This window comes from Mobula birostris, chromosome 16 (genome assembly GCF_030028105.1).
Source record: "Mobula birostris isolate sMobBir1 chromosome 16, sMobBir1.hap1, whole genome shotgun sequence".
NCBI lineage: Eukaryota > Metazoa > Chordata > Chondrichthyes > Myliobatiformes > Myliobatidae > Mobula > Mobula birostris.
Window position 1 is genome coordinate 27,744,886 of NC_092385.1, and position 23,542 is coordinate 27,768,427.

General features: G+C 39.0%; 1 protein-coding gene across 3 annotated transcripts in view; it reads right to left on the reverse strand.

The window, feature by feature from the left end:
- Positions 1-23,542, reverse strand: part of LOC140210856 (bis(5'-adenosyl)-triphosphatase-like) — a 998,443-nt gene that overhangs the window by 512,820 nt on the left and 462,081 nt on the right. The window lies entirely within an intron of this gene.

Consider the following 23,542-nt stretch of genomic DNA (forward strand, 5'->3'; position numbering starts at 1 on the left):
GACCCTCTCATTATCTCTATGACTCTTAACAATCTTCGTTAAGACCTTTAACAACTCACGCAGTTTATAAACCGGAAAATAACCCACCACGGATCAGAACTGAAGAAGCCTCTCAGATGAATGGTGAAACGTCTTCTAGACAACACAGCAAGTCCAGTTGCCTTCATTTATGACTGCTTGATTTACAGAGATTGTAAAAGTAAATCAATATAGTCAAAAAATATGAGACAAAGTTAAAAATCATAAGTCAAGACAGATATATAGAACAAAATGTAATCAAATACAGGTATACCAAATTATATCAATGTAATCAACATCAATAGGTATTAAGTAATTCTATAAGCAGGCCAAATTTAAAAAAAAGTAGGTTTTTCGAAGTGATTTGAAACATTCCAGAGTACTAGCCTGGGGTATTTCAGGCAGTAGTGTATTTCAGATTTTTGGCGCATAAGAGCAAAAGGCAGCATCACCAGTTGTTATATGCTTGCCTCGAGATAAAACCAGTTTTAATTAGAGTAAGAGCAAGTAGTGGTAGTGCAAGAAGGTCTGTAAAGGCTGGAGACTGGAAGAGATCAAATGGTGATGATGCAGGTTCATAGAAACCGTAGAATGCAGTAACAACCGAATCATTTCTGGGTTCATTGTGCTTAAATGCTAGTTTGATCAGACCTGCTGAAGGCTGACAGACGAGCTTCACAAATAACAGAGTCAATGGCTTTCGTTGTGTCAGAAATGTGTATTTGATACTGTAAATATATTGTTTGATTAAGCATTCTTTCTTTTACATAATTAATTACAGGTTATATGTAAAAGTACATGAGTGGCATATGTCATTACTCCACCACGTCATAAGTGAGTGCTTCACTATAGTAAAGCTAAATGTATAAGAGTTTTCCCGGCTCCCATGTTTTTCCTTCAATTAGTTTTATGTTTTGAAGTCTCAAAACATAACAAGCAGAACTGGCATTGCATGTAAATGGAAACAAGAATGAACAACTCTGGAGCAAGAAACCACAGAACACTGGGATCCAAGAGCAGAAAACTAATGTATACATAGGGGGAAAAATGAGCTCCACATGGCTGATCCCAAAGTACACAAAATGCTACATGTTTTTTTAAAATCTGGCATCACTCCATCTTCTTCCTCTTAATTCCACTCTGTTTCAGAAAGGACTTTTTCCACCTAATACCACCCTTTGTGTAACGTAATTATATTTCAACTGTTCACCTTTCCTCTTTTGAACTTAAATCTACTATCCATGTAATTATACCAAACATATAATTGTCGCTCAGTAAATTAGACCTGATCTAACTCCCTTTCTTTGTGAAATGTTTTCAGATCATGATTTACCCTTTACTTACTACTGTTTTTCTCATGTAAATAAACTCCTTCAAATTATGTGGCTATGGATGGGTTCAGTGGTGTTTCAGTTTACCCAGAATGTGAAATGAGTGAACTTGATGCCTTAAAATCATTGCCCCCATTTATTTCTGTTTGTTTGTATACTGACTCAAATCCTACTGATTTAATCACGTTTTTAGTCCTCCCACTGAAAGCTACTTTGGCATTTGCTTTAATATGTGACAAATACGCATTTTTAATTGTTGGTGTGCAGAAGAAATTTAAAGTGCTTTTTACCTGATAATAGCTTTCCATTTGGCACTTAAGATTGAGTGCACAAAGGTTACATAAATTCATAACTAGAACTAGAACGGTTTGTGCTGCACACGAACTTTGTTACAGTTATATAAAAAGGTTGCAAAATTAATATTCTTTTTACTGAATATCAGCAGATTTATCAAAGAGAGATAGCATTTATTAATTTGCTCTAAAGTAAACCTCACAGTGACTGCAACACACTGCTCTTCACATTGAACTTGTTAATAACAATTTGGTTTATTACAATAGTTTCAAAAGGAAAAATTTAACTGATTACTGAGACTCAAGTAATCTCTGAGGTTTTAGTCTCATTGATCCTGCCTCAAACTGCTAAATAAAGGCACTTCACATCAAGTATAATGAATGCACAGTGAGCAATCCAGTCATTGTACTTTATCTCAAGATCCAAATATCATGCAGCAGAATACAACATGTGCTAATGGTTTATATGATCAGCAAATCACTAAGTAGGTACTAAAGTTATCAAATAAATTGTGTTTAAATTGCTTTCCAAGTACAACTAGTCTATAAATGTAGTAGCCGTTCAGAATATAAATATAATATTTAATTACTGCAGTTATTACAATAAGATATCAGCTATTCATTGCAGCCATTCTGTGTTGTTGCTCATAGTCCATGATTAGTAGTCTTAATCCATGAGCACCAAATCACATTATCACCTTTCATTTTAACTATTTACTCAATCTGTTCCCAATGATCCAGATTTGGACTAAATTTGATGAGCCACAGTGACGAGCCCTGACAGTACAGTCGGTGCCCACTTTATAAGGAGCACCTGAACACCTGCTCATTAATGCAAATATCTAATCATCCAACCATGTGGCAGCATCTCACTGCATCAAACTATGCAGACGTGGCCAGGATGTCCATTTGTTGTTCAGACCAAATACCATAATGTGAAAGAAATATGATCTATGGAAAAGAGTAGTCTTTTTCCAGCTATGCTGCCTGGCCTGCTGAGTTCCTCCAGCATTTTGTATGTATTGCTTGGATTTCCAGCATCTGCAGACCTTGTTTGAGAAACATGATCTAAGTGACTTTGACCGCGGATACATTGTTGGAGCCAGAAGAGGTGGTTTGAATATCTCAGAAACTGCTGATCTCCTGGGAATTTCATGCACAACAGTCTCTAGAATGTACAGAGAATGATGCGAAAAACAAAAAAAAACATCCAGTGAGTAGCAGTTCCGTGGGTAAAAATGCCTTGTTAATGAGAGAGGTCACAGGAGAACGGCCAGACTAGTTCAAGCTGACAGGAAGTTGACAGTAACTCAAATAACCATTACAACACTGGTGTGCAGAAAAGTATCTTTGAGAAAAACATCTATCAAACCATGAAGTGGATTGGCTACAGCAGCAGATGGCCATGAATGTACACTCAGTGACCACTTTAGTAGGTACAGGAGGTACCCAATAAAATGTTGACTGGGTGTATGATGCACAATTAATCATGTTGCTTTAGGCGTGGGCAGCACACAAACTTTGTGCTGCCTGCTTGTATCCTCGATTACTCAGAGTCCAACTGTACTGCTTAACGGCTGTATGCTTTGGCAGGGACTAACAAATTGATATCTAGCTTTGCTTGAGCCTGATCTGCACCTCTTGAAAGGCAGATGTGAAATGGTTGCAGCAGTCTGGACTTACTGTGACCTGGAGGACACTGAAGAATGGCCCGAAAAGGGAAAAGGATGCCCTCAAGATTTCTCATTACAGTATAGAGTTTGTGACTTATTAGGTGGAGGAAATGGAGAGGAGGGGGCATATACTCATCAGAAAACCCTTAAGATAATCTGCAATAGCAGTGGGAGCAGTTAACAGACATTCTCTGTCAAAGTAAATAACATTTCAAAGTTCACTAGGGACATACTTAATAGTAATACCAGGCACACAGGCATAGTCAGCTGTTCAACTATGGCAGCTGCATCAATAAACTCTATTAACGATATTCAACAAGATTCTCTGTAAAACTGAAGCCAGCAACTACAATAGACAAGGGCAAATGTAATATCTAAAATTGCTAGTACTGGCCATCATTAGAGAATCTCTTGCTAAGCCTGATGTCAATGGCAAGACTGAAACAAGAGATAGTGATCATTCCCTCTTATTTAATTCTTTCATTCCATTGCCCATTCGGGTCTCTTCTGTTTTCCAGTTTGTTGGTGGAGAAGCAATGGGATTCTCACCTTCAATTCACAAAAATCCTCCCTGTAAAGTACTCAGTGGATTTTAATCTTCAACAAGATCCACTACAAGAAGAGCAGACTTGCACTTGTGAAACACAATAAGTATAAACTGGGTGTAGTTTATTGGGAGGTTCTTCATAGCCTTTGAATCTTCAATAAATAATTGTTATGACCCAGAAAGCAAAAATTCATACCAAAGGCTTACAGGAAGTCCAAATACATCCCTTCCATCTGTTCTCCTTTGACCCTTATACTGGTTATAACCTCAAAAATTCTCTCAGATTTTGTCAAACATGGTTTTCCTTTTATATATCCATTCCAACTCTGTGCAACCTTGTTATTATTTTCTTTGTGGCCTGAAAGTACTTTAATAGTAAATTCTATTTTTGCCCACTGATGATGACAGGCCAATTGGTCTACAGTTCTGTTTTCCCTTTCCTTTCTTAAATACCAACGTATCAATTCTGTGCATATCAAATAAAACTGACTCAGGCTACGTCCACACTAGACCAGATAATTTTGAAAACGCCGGTTTCAACTAAAAATGACAGGCATTTTTCAAAATACCTCTGTCCACATTAAAACAGATATTTGGGCAAATCTATTCCTACTGGGCATACGCAGACACTTCTACAGAAAACAAGCGAAGAGGAAACGGTATAATATTTACGTTTCCGTGGCGGCGTTGTGCTATTTCCATTGGTCAAAAACTAGAGTACCAACAACAACAGCGAAAAGAAGTTTTCAACAATGTCTTCGAGGAATAAAAAGAAAACCTCCGCTGGAAAAAAAGCAGACCGGACTTCTTCGTTTAGACAGACAATGAAGTCGAGCTGTTTCTGCGAGTTTCAAATGACTACAAAGTCAGCAAAGCAGTGGAGAACGTGGAGATGTTTAACTCCAAACAAGCTATTAACGTAGACAATAAAGTAAACAACACACGCATGAAGCTGTCCTCTACCCAAGATCAACAAGAGAGTGAAATCTTCTGCCGCCAGACCTGCATAGTATTTCTGACATTAATATTTTTAAAGATAGACCCAATCAAATCAATTTAGGGGATCTAGTCAAAAAGCTCACTTTACAATTTAACCCTCACGCCGTTCACACCAACTGCGCGTTATAACAGCTGTCCGGCAGTGCTTGCGCAGTACCAAGCAGAAGCAGAAAAAGCATTGTTGTTGTGGCGTTTGTAAATATCTCCATTTACCCCGTCCACACTACAACGCGCAACAATCGTTTTCAAATTTACACACTCTGGAGAGTGTTTTAGAAAAGCTCCGTTTTCGGGGGATGAAAACGCCGTTTCAACGTGGACAGAGGGTCAAAACAAAGAGAAAAGGCTTCGTTTTCAAAATTATCCAGCGTAGTGTGGACGTAGCCTAAGTTAATCCTCCCTCCAACCCACTAGGAGTAGGGTTCCCCTGGTCCTCACCTACCATCTCACCAGCCTCCGGGTCCAACATATAATTCTCCGTAAGTTCCGCCACCTCCAACGGGATCCCACCACTAAGCACATTCTTCCATCAACACCCCCCCCTGCTTTCCACAGGGATCGTTTCCTATGCAACTCCATTGTCCATTCATCCCCTCCCCCCCATCCCTTCCCACAGATCTCCCTCCCAGCACTTATCCTTGTAAGCGGAACAAGTGCTACACATGCCCTTACACTTCCTCCCTCACTACCATTCAGGGCCCCTGACAGTCCTTCCAGGTGAGGTGACACTTCACCTGTGAGTCGGCTGGGGTGATATACTGCGTCCGGTGCTCCCGATGTGGCCTTCTATATATTGGCGAGACCTGATGCAGGCAGGGAGACCGTTTCACTGAACACCTACGCTTTGTCCGCCAGAGAAAGGAGGACCTCCCAGTGGCCACACATTTTAATTCCACGTCCCATTCCCATTCTGATATGTCTATCCACCGCCTCCTCTACTGTCAAGATGAAGCCACACTCAGGTTGGAGGAACAACACCTTATATTCCGTCTGGGTAGCCTCTAACCTGATGGCATGAACATTGACTTTTCTAACTTCCATTAATGCCCCACCTCCCCTTCATACCCCATCTGTTATTTGTTATTATTTTTTTTCTCTCTCTCTCCTTTTTCTCCCTCTGTCCCTCTCACTATACTCCTTCCCCCTCCCCCTTTCTTTCTCCCTAGGCCCCCCATCCAATGATCCTCTCATATCCCTTTTGCCAATCAACTTTTCAGCTCTTAGCTCCATCCCTCCCCCTCCTGTCTTCTCCTATCATTTTGGATCTCCCCCCTCCCCCTCTCAAATCTCTTACTATCCCTTCTTTCAGTTAGTCCTGACGAAGGGTCTCGGCCCGAAACATCGACTGTACCTCTTGATGCTGCCTGGCCTGTGGCGTTCACCAGCAATTTTTATGTGTGTTGCTTGAAATTCCAGCATCTGCAGATTTCCTCGTGTTTGCGTTAATCTTACTCAACTCTATTAGGTTATGTTTCTTCAAATGTTATTCAGGTAGCTTTTAAAAGAGGTTATGGCTTCTGCCTCTGAAACCCTTTCAGGTAGTGAATTCCAAATGCACATACATCATTCATTGACTGAAGAGATTTTGTTAATTTCCTCTCTCATCCTTCAACTGGTGAACTAAACCTGTCCTCATCGTAATAGGAATAGATCATTTATGTTCACTCTATCTAGGTCTCAAAACCAAATCTCCAATAGCCTCCCTTGTTCCAAATTTGAAAAAAAAAATAGCTGAGCTAGTGTCTCCTCATACTGATCCTCTAGCCCAACCAACATCCTCATAAATCTCTTTAGTACAATCACATCCTTCCTGTAGTATCATAATTGGGATTATATTCATGATTCTAGCGTGGGCTAAGTAGAGTTTAATACAGTTCTACTGTGTCTTCCCTGCTCTTAGATCCTGGGCCTGAGCAAATGTAAGTTTTCTTAACCACCTTTTCTACCAGTGTGTGAAAACAAAAATAACACATTTGCTGGAAATCTTAAATAAAAATATAAAATGCTGGGAATACTCAGACCCTTCATCAGAACTGGTCTTCAACCTGAAATTCTAGATCTATTTCTCTTCCCACAAATGTGGCTTGACCTGATGAGTATTTCCAATATTTTCTGTATTTATCATCTACTTGTATCGCTGCTTTCAGGGAATTGTGTCAATAATTTCCAAGCTGTCTTCAGAAAGCACATTCCAACCATTTCTTCTGATCCTGCAAGAATTTAGGCTTTTCTATTTACAAGAAAACAGATTACCAAGATTTCTTTATTTAGTTTACCAGACCATTTAATTCTAATCACTTATGTGTAACTTAGCTGATGGTCACTGTGTATAATCATTTCTCAGATAATGAAGGTGCCTTTTCAGTTGATAGACTAGGCCAATTTCTCTTCCAACTACAGCACAGATGTGTGATGGTATTGGGTTTGCTGACGATGACGTTCTAAACTTAAAATCTCATTTATTTCCCTGTTTATTCTCCATGGCAAGCTTAGCTGCCAATACTCACTATTTGAGTGGTGGATCCCCTCTCCCTATCAAGGAGAAGGTACTTCCAGCTAATAAAGTAGTTAAAAGCACAGATCATTTATTTTCAATGATGCTATTTAAATCTGAATAGCGCTCTTAAAACACATTTAAAACTAAGTGAGGATATCTATCTTAAACATATACAAATCATAAACCATTTCTAAAACACAGACCATTTCCAAATCACAAAGCATTTCTAAAACACAAAGAATTTCCAAAACACAGATACAATTCCTATAAACTTAAGACATACCAATAAGATGCAGACAAATGAGTTGTCCTTTGCAGAAACTGAAATTGGAGGAATGCATTCTCGGCCATCCTGTGTTTCTTTCATGCTTCTTCTTGATGCTCCTTACCTCATTTCTAATAAGCCTGAACTGCTTTCTGCATTGATACTCCTTTTCTCCTACTTGGATGACTTAGATTATGAAGACACACAGTCCTCTTTTATTGTCATTTCTTAATGCATGCACACTCTTATTTCCTCAGATGTCCTTTTACATAAATGTTATAAAAACATTTTTGGAGACATAGATCTGAGTTTCTTTAATTAATGCCATAATAAACCTTCCAATGATAAATGCAACAGTTATTGATACGCTAACTGATACTATCCGTCTGATTCTGAGAGTATCCTTGAACTATGGAATTCAAGAGTTAGCTTGCCTGTTTGAAACAACCCAAATTAAACAACCCATTGTCTTATACTATACCTTGAGCAATAATAAAGCAGGTGTAATGAGCTAGCAACTGCTTGCTATGGACAGCGTGTCCTCTCTCTATGAAGCCTGTTTGCAATGTTGTTCTATAGAGTGTTTTTTTTTAACTTCAAGTTGAATACAACTTTTCATTTACATGTTAAGAACTGAAAGCTGACTTCTATTTGCAACCAGAAGTTATACAACTGTCAGTAAGAAGTTTACTGATATCTCCTATTGATCTTACAAGTGGTAGCTGTGTTTAGAAAGCAAACTTTGCAAAAAGAACACAAGGAGTGAATATCTATCACAGATATACATATTTCCTACTATTAAAGCAATTTGCCCGTTGCTGTGAGTGCAGAAATCAGTTGCAGGAGGAGTTCTTTATTAGCTAGTTAAGCCGCACCTCCTAATACATTAGTCACTTGATGCAACCTCGGTACCTTTCTCCTTCATTGCTATCTTGATACCAACTCTGCCTCATAGCACGTTGCTTTTCAAGAGCCATTCCAATAGTGGAATAATTGTTTCAACATGCCAATAATTTGCCTTAGCCAATTTTCTTTGTCAGTATGGCTTCCATTATATGCATACAACAAATATGCCCGTGGATCGTGTATTAGAATTACTGGGGAGCTAAAAATACAGAGATTATTAATCAAACACCAGCTGTACATAACACACTTTTCAGCTGGGGTACATCTCAGGTTAGACCTGACACGTGAAAAGAAAGTCCAGCAATTTGAATGGAGAGGAGAACAATGAGGGACCAAAGTGAGTATGTTCTTTCAATGGAATTCTCTTAAATGTTTAAATGTTTTTATTCCAATAATTTGTACCTGTAATATATACAAGTTAAAAAAGTATAAAGTATATATAAAATATACACACATATATTTTTTTCTTACAACATTGAGGAAAGCCACTACACTGGCTCTCAGCAATCAATTCCATTTACTTCCCCACAGCCATTCTCTTTGACACATTCATCAGTTCCACTCCATTTCTACCACTTATCACCTACGCAAGGGTTAAATTGTATTTAACAGGAACCTGGAAAAACAAGTATACATTTGAGACATGGAAGGGAACTGGAGCAGTCTGGTCGGAAAAAAAAAACATGCAAATGGTGGTCAGGTTGAAGTTGGGTCTCTAGAGCCCTGAGGGACCAGAACTAGCTGTTGCAAACTCTTATTTGGAAGTTTCTCAATCTCACAGAAACTCAGAAGCATTCATTATCCTTGATGCAACTGATAAGGTCTACGAGCCTGGCTCAGCCAGCTATTGGAAGTATTTTCATTAGTTTTGTGAATTGGACTTGTCACATCGAACAAAATGTAGCTGCAACAGAAATGCTCAGTAATTTGGATTAGGGTAGTTTCTGACTGGCAAGTCAAAACCAAAGATCAAGAAGCACGAAGTTTGAACTTATCAGATAGCACATCAGCATCTGTGGCAGTTTGCGGCTGGCAGCAAGTATCATTTGTACTCAAGTCCAGCTCCAGGAAAAATTACATTCTGCCTTGCTGCTCTGTAGGTGGTGTAGATAATGACATAAGGGATTCCATAGATATCAGAACATTAATAACACATTTCCTCACAAACCATAAAGCACAACAGCCTATTGAAAATCACCAGAAGTTTTTGATTTACATTGCAGCCTCCATTAAGAGGAGGAGAGAAAATACTTCTCACTCAGTAGTTCCGGTTGGAAGAATACAGAAGCAGGTGAATTATTTCACAAGGGATGCAATTAAAGATAAATGTTTGCAAAGATGATTTCAGTATTTTATGAATACTGCAAAATATATTGTGCATTTTCCATTCTTGTACAAGGAATCAAGCACTTTGATCAAGGAATAGATACTACTTTGTTTATCACTACCTCAATATTTTGAACTGTTATTCAGGTAAGTGACATAATTACTATTAAGTTATAAGAATATATTCAAGAGCATCATAATATCATTAGATGTATGAAAATATAATGGACAGAATTTCTTCACAGTAGTATGGCATCAGTGCCTGCCAGTTGCCTAACTTCTAAACCTAGTCTTACCATGAGAAAATCTGCACCTATCCACTTAAAAATCATTAAGTGCTTTGGCAGCTGATGAAGCCATGCCTTCAACTAAATGAGCTGTACAGCTACTAAGTAGCCTGGATGTTTGCAAATGCCAACATTCAAAAACAATTAAAATTTAAATGCAATTGAAAGAAAATAAATGATTAAAATATGTTTAATGATGTAAGATTCAAAACATTGGAAACTCAAAGGGAATTGTCCATTTAAACTGCTCAAAAATAATTCATTTCCTTCAGCTGTTCCTCTCCATTGAAATAAATGGAGTTGTTCATCCTATACTAGGAAGTGATGTCCATCATTGAACTCCAAGAGTATTATAGTGGACTTGACAACAGGACATTAATTGTGCACAAGTTTGAGACTTCTGAGTTTATTGAAGCTTATACAGGAATACTAATCTTCTTTGGAGCTGTGCCTGTAAAAGCCAACTGCTTAACCATGTGCTTCTTTAAGATGCATTACACGCCTATATTATAATCAATGAAAATGTTCACTCCCATCCACCAAAAGTGATCATCTGCTTTCCAGTCACATTGCTATGACCTTCAGCCAGACTTTATTTTGGGATACCCATTTTTTTTTCTTGGAGTGTGTTCTGATATCAACTTGCTCAATTACTTTCTGAAATGCTGTGATGAGGTGCAAAACTCAAATAACGAAATAAGCTTCGATAAACCTGATTCAGTTACCTGTTGTGGTCAATACAATCAATCATTTTCCCCTCAATCTTTTCCTTCTCTTTCACAAGCATTACCCCATCCTCACTACCCAATGGAAAAGTGACTGAAATCCAACTAACACCTTCTTACAGTAGAAAGCCTGGGAAAGTTATACCATTGATTAAAAACTACCAGAAGCTTGTACCCTGATACATTCTATGTTAATTCCAGGCTAAATCTACAGGTTTGGAAATTCGTTAAGCTTTTCCTGAAAGACGAAATGCATTTTAAGTGTCCTGTCTATTTTTAAACATCTCAAAAATCTCTCAATATAGTGTCCATATAAGTTAGGCATCAAAATTTGAATTCATGAGAAACAAAAACATTGTTGAAGAATTATTTCTTAGATATACTGTACCATGCAAAAGTCTTAGGCACATTTATATAGCTATATGTCAATGTGGAGCAGGGAGGGGAGCGAGACTGTAAATGTGGCGGGAGGAAAGGATGTTGGGAATGGTGAAGGTGAAGTGCTCCGAGAGGGGTGCCGGAGAGGTGGCAGAGAAGGAATGCCAGCGGCGGTTGGGGGGGGAGGGTGTCTGATCCTGATGGAGGGTCTCAGTCCAAAACATTGGCTGTTTATTAACTTCCATAGATACTGCCTGACCTGCCGAGCTACTCCAGTAGTTTGTGTGTTGCCCAAGATTGTGGGCCCTCCAGGAAGAGCAACTCTCCCTTGCCACCATGACCTCTTATGTTGAAACTAGTTTCAGGTTCACACATGAATGCAAATATCCTCTCAGCAATCACCTTGTCAGATCTTCTGAGAATATTATATAAAACTTCTCATGCTATTGAATTTTAATATGTTCAGGCCTAAATTACTTTAACTGCTCAAACTTTCCTCATGAGTAAAACTTCTTTATCCCAGGAAGCAAGCCAGTGACCTATCTTTGAAATGCCTCCTGTGCAAGTATCCTTCATTCGTTATGTGCCGTGTCATATGGTGTGTGCTGTCATGGTATTTCTCAGCAAATGTTTCTACAAAGTGGTTTCTGGGCAGTGTCTTTGCATGATGGGTGACCCCAGCCATTATCAATACTCTTCAAAGATTGCCAGCCTGGCGTCAGTGGTTGCATAATCAGGACTTCTGGTTCACACAAGCTGCTCATATGACCATCCACCACCTGCTCCCATGGCTTCACGTGACCTTGATAGGGGTGGGGGGAGTGCTGAGCAGGTTCTACAGGGTGACCTGAAGTGGTAGTGGAGAGAAGGAGTGCCTTACATTTCCTCTGGTAGAGACATACCTTCACCATGCCACCCAAGTATATCCATTCTTAAATAAGAAGACCAAAATTCCAGGTAGTCATACCAGAATCATGCAGTTGTAGCAACTCTCTCCTTTTCTATTCCATCCCTTGCAAACCGAAGCCAACATTTTATTTATATTTCTATGTACCTATGTCCCTACATGCTAACTTTCTCTGTTATGAGAATATCCTGATTCATTTAAATAATATTCTGCTTTCTTTGTTCTTCCCACCAACGTGGATAATCTCATACTATACTTTATTTTCCAGACTTCTTCCCACCTACTTAACCTACCCATATCCCTTTGCCAACACATTTTCCCACTATTTTTGTACCATCAACACATTTGAGTCATTAACACAGATGTATAAATAGCTGGAGGATGCTGAACAGATTCCTGTGTCATCTCAATCATTACAGCATGTCACCCTGAAAGAATCCATTTATTCCAAATACATCCCTTTGTTTTTGCAAAGGCATGATAATTTATTACCCCAATGCTCTGAGCTCTTACCCTGTGTAATAATCTTTTACAGAGAGGCTTCAAAAAATAAAAATACATTACATCAACAAGCTTCCCTTAACTTATCCTGCTCAAAAACGCTCATAAAATTGTCAAATAAAAGTTCCTTTTCCTGAAAGCATTACAATTTTCTAAATATCTTACAGCTGTTTCCTTGGTTTCTAATTTGTGTTCCAATACACCAAACAGGCATACTTTATCAATGGCATTGTGCCAGTCCAGGGCTGTACTCACATTGTATGCACATGGGTCACCTGAAAGGGGTGTAGGCCAATGGACTGAATGACAGAAGTCTATACACATCCTGAGGTCGGAATAATTCTTGCCATGAAATTTCAAAATCCAGCCAATTTGCTCATCCTTAACATTCCTTAAGGGCTGACATTTTACAGGCATGGCATAGTCATAGTCATAAGAAGTTGCAGTTTTTGCCAGTGAGCTATTATTATTATGGGAAGTGACTTGCTATCAATCAGATGCCAGCATTCTCACTGCTTTACAGGCGTAATATAAAATTATAAAGGCCAGGTAGTGAAATCACACACATATTGTAAAGGTCAAACTATGCAATGTTGTGATTCTGTCAAATCATATAAATAACTTTCTTATTTATAGCAGGCTTCAGCCTTTCTGCATGTGTAAAAGATAGAGTGTGTATAAAAATCTGCTCCTCCTTACTACATAACTTTATGGTATAATGGAAGACAAGATGAATCCAGAAGTAGGTGAAGGATTACAGTGCACAAATAATCTTTGCAACTTAGTTGTAATAGTCTTAGTAAGGGAAATTCACAATTCCTTATGTTTTGTTTCTCTTCCACATAGCGTCTGTATTATCAGTTTGATCTCTGGTTGTGGGTATCAGCAGGGCTCCTGCTCTCATGAGTGTCCAGCACTGCTGAAAGGAAACCTGTACCTCTTTATGCTACCAGTGCTGGCAGGTTTTCCAAAACTTAACCGAAACATGACTGTATGATCTGTACTTTTGTGAGTTCCTTGTACACTAATCTGCAGAGTAGTACATACAAAATATAAAGTCCTTGTAAAGATAAGTCAGCTTTATTCAGAGCTCTTCTCTGCAACTCTACTATGACACATACATGATCAAGTATATTGCAAAATCATCACATAACAACATAAAACATGCAGGAGTAGGTTATCAATCTCTCAAACATGCTCCACCACTCAAAAAGATCAGACTGACTTTCTGCCTCAAAAAAGATTTTCTGCCCTAAACTCAAATTCATGATTCCTGTAATATCCAGAAAACTAGTAATCTGTTTTGAAAATATCAAGGTCTAAACCTCATCCATGTGGATGGAGATTTCTAAAGATAAACTATCCCTTTGCATGAAGAAATATTGGCTTACTTTATTCCTAAATAGCTTACCCACACTCTCACCCCCCATTTTTTAAGACTAGTTTCCTTAACAAGGGCAAGATATCTGCCATGTTTAATTTAAGACTCGGTAAGGTTATCTCCCTTTCTTCTAAATGTTAAAGAATGGAAAACAACCCTGTAAAACCTCTCTTCATACAACAGAACAACAATCCAAGCAGCCAGTCTTGAAAACCCTTGCTGCATTCCCTTGGTGACAAGCATATCCTTCTGTAGATAAGGGCCAATAACTGCAACATTTTCACTAACATTGAACAATTCTGAAGACATCATCACTGTAGTACTCAAATCATGTAATATAAGGCTAACACATTATTTTCTCCCTAAATGCTTGCTGTTCAGTGGCATAGGGTCAGATTTATTTGAACATCAATATTTCTCAGTCTCTCACTGTTTAAAACATATCTTGTCCTGCTGTTTTTGTCAACAAAAATAGATAGATAACCTCACATAGTTCCTCACTATAATTTATCTGCCATGTTGATGTACACTCATTTAGTTTACTATGAAAGTCTCTTGAAGCCTCTTAGCATCCTCATCACTTCCTGTAGACCCAATTTTGCTTTATGTCATCAGCGAACTTGAAAATATTGCAGTTGGTTCCCCCAGCAACAGTGCTGTCATACTGGTGAACCGTTGAGGCCGAAGCAGTACACCCTTTATCATAGCGTGCCATCCTGCGGGCCCATATACTGTATTCCTATTCTCTGTTTTCTTCCAAGCCACGTTTTTTAGGGGAAGAATAAGAAAAGAACAAATCTATGCTGATAATCAATGTTGGGAAATTAATCTGGAATAGTCAGATGGGCAAAGATGGTGTAGATAAGAAATGCATAGTGCGTTTTCAGGACAGTATTTTGAATGGTTCCTTCTGGAGACAATTCAACAGCAGGCTAGACTAGACATGGTATCGTACTCCTCATATTGAGGTCATTCATTAATCCACACTTACATGTTCCAAACATCAGATGAACATCAAACACAGGAACAAAGCTTAACATAATGAAGGTCGTCCTTTCCAGAGCCACTGTTAGGGAATGTCCCTGTTGATGCACCACAGAAAGCATTCTATCTGGATGCATCACAGCTTGGTGTGACAACTGCTCTTCCCAAGACAGCAAGAAATTGTATAGAGTTATGGACACAGCTCAGCACATCACAGGAATTAGCCTTCCCTTAATGAACTCTGTCTATACTTCTTGCTGCTTCAGTAAAGCAGCCAACATAATTAAAGGCATTCTTTTTGTCCCCTTCCTATCAGGCGGAAAACACAAAAGCCCGAAAACGTGTACCACCAGGGTAAAGGACAGCTTCTACCCCCACTGTTATAAGATAATTGAACAGTCCCTAGTAGGTAGACTCTTCACCTCAGAGTCTACCTTGCACAACGATGTACCAAAGTGGCTCCAACCTTTGATGGCTGAAAGCTGTGTTTTTGTAACTAATGTAGTTGTTGTGAATCATCAAGCAACAGGCCTAAGATTTGTGGTAGTTTCTTGCATGATGCACATTAGAGGGTAGAGAAAATCACTTCTATTTGTATTTAAATGAAAGTGGCATTGATCTCCCATTTCATTACATATTTTCAAGTGGCTAAGAATTTTGAGTTCCCACTTTTCTACATTCAGGCAGGCAATAAACACTCTTTATGTCTTTATTTGCCTTAGAAGACAGCAGCAATATGCTTTTAAATGAATGCATTGTGGGATATAGAACAGGAGCAGATTGGCCACAATCTAACTAAATTACAGACCTGGCTTGAGAGTTCCACTCTTGCAACCGGTGCCTAACAATAGAATTCCAAAGTTGCTGCTGCAGCAGAGGAACATATTTTTTATATATTTTAATGTCATACAGAACTGCTACTTAACAAATTAACAAGTACTCATTGCTAAATGTTAGCTCCAGTTAACTTGAAGCTCTCGCTGTCTTAAAAGCCCTTTAAAGATTGAATGAACAAACTAGGTTGCACACTAAGTCATTTGTTTCAAGTGGTTCTGAAAGTCTCATTTCGGAAAGTTTAACAGCTCATAGCTTTGTTGTGTGGATATGAATAGCTGATCCACATCTTCCTTAAAGAATTCTGTCACAAATCCTCCACTGTCATTCAGGCGCTCACGTCAAAGCTGGGTACTTGGAATCTGCATAATGCAGCATACACAAGATCAAATATAAGGAGACCTGAAGTTCAAACCTGCTTTATTACCATATCTTTTGCTGGTGCTCCATTATAACTAATATCTTGAACCAGATTGTCACAATTCACATCATCTTGCACAATATATATTTAATTTAGGTGCAAAAAAATTGTTACATTCCATACGTCATATATTTGAATAGTAAGCTGATTAGAACTGCTATCATTCACGATAAATAATAAGATCTAAGTATGGACAACCTTTATAACCAGAAGAAAATATTCTTCTCCAAAAGTAATTACACATCAGCTTCCTTGCCTTTGCCCGTCACACAATACCATCTAAATCTACAAATTAATTTTATTTCTGATGTGATGTTTTCTACCATGGTTCAGTTAAGACTTTCTCATGTTCAATCAGTGATACAATTCTGTTAGGAATATGTTATTACTATGCAAATATAACAAATATATGTAAATTACATTACATATTCCAACATCAGTCAAATTTAGATTTAATGGCAATGATTATTAATATTAGCAATCAATCTCCACTTAACCTCCACTCTGGCATGCAGTGAAAATTCATTCAGCAGAACCCAACTGCTCCGAAAGGAGGGAAACAACGTGCTTTGGAATGAAAGGCTGTGGACATAGGCTGTTGTGGTATACAATTTCCACTTCCAGCTGTACAGTTCACCATGCATCCTATTTAAGTTTAGTGCACTTTACTGAGACAGCACTACTTTCCCCATGATCACACCATTCAACCACAGTTTGTGGTGTTCATTCTGCATTTAACTATGTCATTAATGCACCTTGATTTTATAATGTAAGACAGACATTTCCTGTAAGAAGTCATGCTGATTTGCCAAGTATGCAGTTGCTAAGCAGCTGCCAGATGGTCAGGGTCTCTGAAGGCCTTGCCCAGAGATAAAAATAGAAAAGCAATAAAATGATGTTAGAAATGCAGTATGAATGATTAACAGTAATTGCTTGAAATATCCAGCAGGTCAGGCAGCATCTGTATAGATAAAAACTGTGGTAATGTTTCAGGTTAATGAATCTTCACCAGAATTTTGAATATTTAGACGATGTGCATATTTGAATTTTCAGACAAGTGGAAGAAGATGACAAGAGCCCAGACAGACTGGAAGTGGAGAAGATGTTTCTATTTTTGTGAGAGTCTAGGACCAGAAGGCTCATCTTCAGAATGGAAGGGTATTCCCCTGGAATAGAAATGAGGAGGAATTTCTTTAACAAGAGAATGGTGAATTTATTGTGGAGTTTATTGCCACGAACAGCTGTGGATGCCAAGTCATTGGGTATATTTAAAGTGAAGTTTGATGGGTTCCTGATTAGTCAGGGTGTAAAAGTTTATGGAGAGAAGGCATGAGAATGGGGCTGAAAGGAAAAATAAATCAGCCATGGCAAAGAAGATTCAATGGGCCGAATAGCCTAATTCTGCTCTTATGTCTTATGGTCTTATAAAACGAAGGAAATGTTAGTGATAGAATGGAAATCAAAGTAAATGGAAAATACAATGCAATGCAATGAAAATAAGAAGTGGAAAAAACTTGTTATTAACAAATATTTGTCTAGGATAATGTAAAAAGAGGGTGAATAGAGGAGAGAAAAAACAAAGTAAAATGAAAGAACTGTTCAGTACATGAAGAGCGGCCTTTGGTATTTTTAGCTTTTTCTTTTTATATTTCAGATTTCCTTCATTTGTAGTCTATTGCTTTTCAATAACCGGCCAATTCTATTGTTAATCAGTTTCTCAGCATGCTCCTTTATTTAAAGTTTCCATTAACAGCTGTGCTCTATATCTCATAATTAGTTTTTTTTTGCTTCTCTTTCCTTGGTTCTCCCTCAATTTACATCACCTCCGGATAGAGTAGCTGCCATTAATTAAACATCTTCGTCTTCTCTCAATTGACACCAATCTGTGTCATCCATTTGATTTGTTCAACTCTCACCTCTTCTCTACAATAGAAAAGATGTCCATTTTTTAAAATCCAAAAAGAGTTATCATCCTGAAATATTTACATATTGAATTATGCTTCCTGATCTGTAGTAGAGCATTTCCAGCATTTTCCTGCTATATTCTATATAGAGAAATGTTCTGTTGCGAAAATCAAAGTTCGCAATGCTGTTTTCAATGTTTAAGATGACACTACCATATAAAAAAGTAGTAAGATCCCATTAAACTAGAAGATTCAAAATGTTATAGACTACTTCTAATTGCAGAGCTACTTCATTTCCAGTTTCATATGTAGCTACCTCCTTTTAACTTCTTGTCTGCTCATTTTTTTTGAAATTTCAAAGTTCAAAGTACATTTATATCATAGTATGTAGACTGTACACATCTTTGAGGTTTGTCTTCTTGCAGGCAGCCACAAAACAAAGAGACACAGTAGAACGCATTATAGTACACCCACAGAACAAATATAGTCAAACACCCAATGTGTGAAAAAAGAACAAATCTTGCTAACAATAAAAGAGTAAACAAACAACACACAGAACTGCAGAGTACCTGAAAGTGAAACTAAAGGCACAAAACCAGTTCAGCACAGTGGCTAGTGCTGATGGTTGCAGGCCACAGCTGTAGAGTCAGTTCTGTAGTGAAGCACCTTGATGAAATTGTGCAAATAGTAAAAAAAAATAAACAAAAACACATGGAATATGAACTGCAGAGACCCTGAAATTGACTCCACAGCTGCAGAACCCATTCAGCATAGAGGCAAGTGAAGCCTGTCCAGGAGACCGATGCCTGAAATTCAGGACAACAATTGTCCCAAACTTCATGGCATGGGGACCGAAGTCTCCTGCACCTCCCGCCACACAGCAGCAGTGAGAGGAGAGTGAGACCGCGCAAACACAGGTAGACTGTACTGAACACCTGTGCATTTTCTGCTCTTATCCTCGATGATTTTAATCTTGTTCAATGCTTTAATTGTCATGGAGTAATGGAACTGACCATGAGTTCGACTTTTGTTGTCGGCCACTGATCCAGCATACACCCCCAGCAATGGCCGCACTCTGAAGAGTCAAGTTTGCCAAATCCCCCAAGTAATTGCAAAACCAGTGGATCATATAGGTTCTTCAATGCAAGCACATTTTAATTGGCTTACTGGCTGTTTCCTTTTCATTCCACAAACTCTTTTGATAAATTGTTAAAATAGCTGCTTATCCATAAATACTAATTCTTTTCTTCTGAACTGTCTGCTCAATCTTTACATTAAATACATTACAAAACCCTACAAAACTATATTTTTTCCCTTCCAAATCTCATGAATTTCAATTTTTCAAGCTGTAATCTCTTTTTAGTACCAGAACATATTGCAACAATGAAAATGAAAGAAAAAAAACAAATAGTAAACTATAAGTTCATAAATGCTCTGGAGATTGTGGCATTTAGCCAGCATATCCAAGCCCGCGCAGACAATATACAAACTTTGTGCATCCAGATGGCACAACAGACATTAATGCTTGACTTGTTGTTCATCAGTAGGCCCTATCTTTAAGTGATCAGTCCCAGTTAAAGTAGGCATTACTGTTTAAAGTCAGCCTGCAATACATTGAGGAAGTGGTTTGTGGTTGCAGAAGGATGGTGGAAACATTTAATAATTTGCCAAAAGACCTGTGGCACCACATGACAGGCAGTTGGCCCAAAAATTTCTGATATTACCCTGAAGACCTTGCTAGAGAAGGTGGTGGATAGATGTTCTTAATCCATCAGGCAGAAGGATCTCCAGGAACAAGCAATGGGTAAGCAACAAAGATTAATATCAGCACTGAAGATAGGAGCTTCTGAATACACTCATACTGTACATGATCAAAGTCAACAATTTAACCAAAAGCGATCCATACCGACACTCACTGGCTCCATTTACCCAATATCTACCAATGCTCCATGCCATACTGCAACATTACAAAGATTCCAAGATCCAAAGTACATTTATTATCAAAATATGTATAAATTATGCACCTTGAGATTTGCCTGCTTACAGGTAGCCACAAAGTAAGAAACCCTAAAGAACCCAATTAAAAAAAGACCAACACCCACTGTGCAGAGAAAGAGAAAAAAAATACAAATCATGTAAACAATAGAAGCAAGCAACAGCATTCCAAACCAAACTGAGTCCATAGATCGGATTTCCTGGAGTAGCCGGAGTACGCTCAGCCCTAAGTCTCAGTTCATCAAATTGCGGGGCAAATCACCACAAAGCTTGCAAATACAAGGCACAGCAGCTGGTGCAGTTCACAGCTTTGGTGACGCAGAGAACATTGCAGGAGAGTGAGTGAAATCAGCCCGACCCTCACTTCCAGTCCCAACACCCAGGCTTCCAGTCCATATGGGCTGGCGTTTAAATTGTTCAAGCACCGGTTAAGTGCCTTGTTAGGACCTGGGGCCTGGCGCAGCAAAATGCAGTGGGCCTAGAGCTCACAGCCCAGTCTGAAGTCATTCTCAATCTCTCCAAATCGGCTCGGTACTTTGAGTAATCCAACCTCGCACTCGCTTTAGATGGACTGGCAATGAAACTCTTGTGCATTGACCCCTCTCCAAATTGCTCACTCCAACTCCATCTCTGTCTGCCACACATTACGCTTTGGCTTTGCAATACACCAGCAAGGCTCATCCCTCAAATCAGCTTCGCAAAACTTGCCTCTTCATGTTTGCGGTGATAGTTTACCACAATTTACTTCAGAAAGGGTTTTAATAATAATGTTTTTAGTCAAATTTCTTGCCTTTCTAACGACCTGTAAGCTGTTGCCGGCCTTCAGTAGCATCATCTTACACCGGAAGCCATTTCATGGCTTGTGTGAACTGCTAACTATAGGAACATAAATGGCAGATTCTTCCACTATTCAACAGACTCATGGTTGATATTCCACCTCAGTGCCTCTTTCCTGCACAATTTTCATATCCCTTGATTCACCTAGTATTCAAAAATCTATCAAACTGTCCAGAATACCCTCAGCAACTCAACCTCCACAGTCCTCCTTGGTAGAGAATACCCATAATTCACTGCACTCTGAGTGTCAGCTCAGTACTGACTGAACAGTTTTAAATCAATCAGAATAATATCACTCCGTAACAATGTGCAAATTTCCTTGATAAAGTATATTTCCCTCTTCCTCGCAAGGCTGTGTTGACTAACCAGGTGCAGCAACAAATAACACAAGGACTTGGGAAGGAGGGAGGGAATGGGGTTAATGGGGATTGCATACATGGAAGGTATCACTTTGCTCCACTGGGGCGGATGAAGGTCATCATACTGGGGTGGCTATTAAGAAAATCCAAAATAAAAACAGAAAAAGTCAGCATGTCAGGCTACATCTGTGGGAAGAGAAACAGAATTTATTTACTTATTTAGTGATATAGCACAGAATAGGCCCTTAAAGCCCTTCACGCTGTGCCACCCCAGCAACCCCGACAACCTCGATTTAACCCCAAGCTAACTCACAGGACAATTTACAATGATCAATTAACCTAACCTACTACCCGGGACATCTTTGGACTGTGGGAGGAAACTGGAGCACTGGCGGTGGGGGAAGGGGTGGAATCCCACACATTCTATGGGGAGGATATACAGACTCCTTAAAGATGACACCAGAATTGAACTCCAAACTCCAGTGCCACGGGCTTTCACGCTAACTGCTATACTATCGTGGTTTTAGGTCAAGGATTTTTTTATCCAAGCCAATGAAGATGAGATGGCCTGACTTAATAATTCTAGCATTTTCTGTCTTCATTTCAGATTTCCAACATTTGCATTTTTTAAGTATTTTCACTGTTGTAGCTCATTTGTAATCTGCCATTAGCTGTAGGCTGAGAATATTAACAACACAAGCATGCTTATATCTATATCCCTTTCATTCTTCATAAATCTTGATGAATGAATCAAAATGGAAACTGCAAATGGTGTAAATTACAGCTGACATGGGCAGACATCTCACCCTGCAAAAACTCATTTCAGGGAGGTAGCACCATCAATTTGTGTGAGACACCCAGAACTTCCAGAGAGGTGGGATGTCTTCAATAGAGTAGCTCCTTAGCAGTTAGCCACCTAGTTTAAACAATGTTAGCTATGCTAATGAATGAATGACACCTGATAAACTCACCTCAACATGCCTTTTACAGTCTTAACCCACCATGGGCAATAAAAAAGTCACTGAACAGTGCAGTGAGCAACACTGTCATTATTTTTGACCCCTATTAGGCAGGGTTAACACTTTAGGGTAGTCTGGGGTGACGTACGTTTTATATTTTCTTTTTTTGGAACACTCTGCCATGGCACGTGCTCTCTCCCTCCCTCTCTCTCGTGGTCGCTCTCGCGCTCACTCTCTCGCTCTTGCACTCGCTCCCTCTCTCTCGCTCGCTTGCGGGCATCATGGAGCCACTATTAATATGCGGGAGACTCCCGGAACTTCCGGGAGAGGTGGGATGTCTGCATGGGTATGGTATCTGGTATGTCTTGATTTATTAGTTTTTCTTGGAATATTTACCTTGCTTTAGTCTTTATTTTGGTTGATAGGGCACGATTTGAGCAACAGATGGCAAGATGGAGTCGAAATAGGGTTTATTTGCTTGTAAAACAGTGAAATTAATTGATCAGAAAGAAAGTACACAAGTTTTCTTTTTCTTCTTTCTACCCTGCCTTCTACTGCTCAGCGGCTTCTCATTGTATATCTGGTGGCAAGGACTGAGCCCTCATAATAGCACTCAACAGAGCGTCACTAAATGTAATTCACACCCTGCTAAGTACAACAGGGTTTATCCTGTGAATGCCAAACAACGGGATTGTTCAAGCACAGTACTTAGCTACTCTATAAGATTGTGATAGGCAGCATGGAATTCTTCACATCAATGTTACTCATGCATGAAGTTCAAAGTTCAAAGTAAATTTATTACCAAAATACATACATGTCATCATATACAGCCCTTAGATTCATTTCCTTGCAAGCAATCACAGTAAATACAGGAAACACAATAGAATGAATGAAAACGCAAACACGAGGAATTCTGCAGATGCTGGAAATTCAAGCAACACATATCAAAGTTGCTGGTGAACACAGCAGGCCAGGCAGCATCTCTAGGAAGAGGTACAGTCGACATTTCAGGCCGAGTCCTGACGAAGGTTGTCGGCCTGAATCGTCGACTGTACCTCTTCCTAGAGATGCTGCCTGGCCTGCTGCATTCACCAGCAACTTTGAAGAATCAATGAAACACTGCCTCAATAGAACAGGCAAACAGCCAATTTACAAAAGACAAGCTATGCAAATATAAAAAGAAAGAAAAATATAGTAATAAATACATAAGCAATA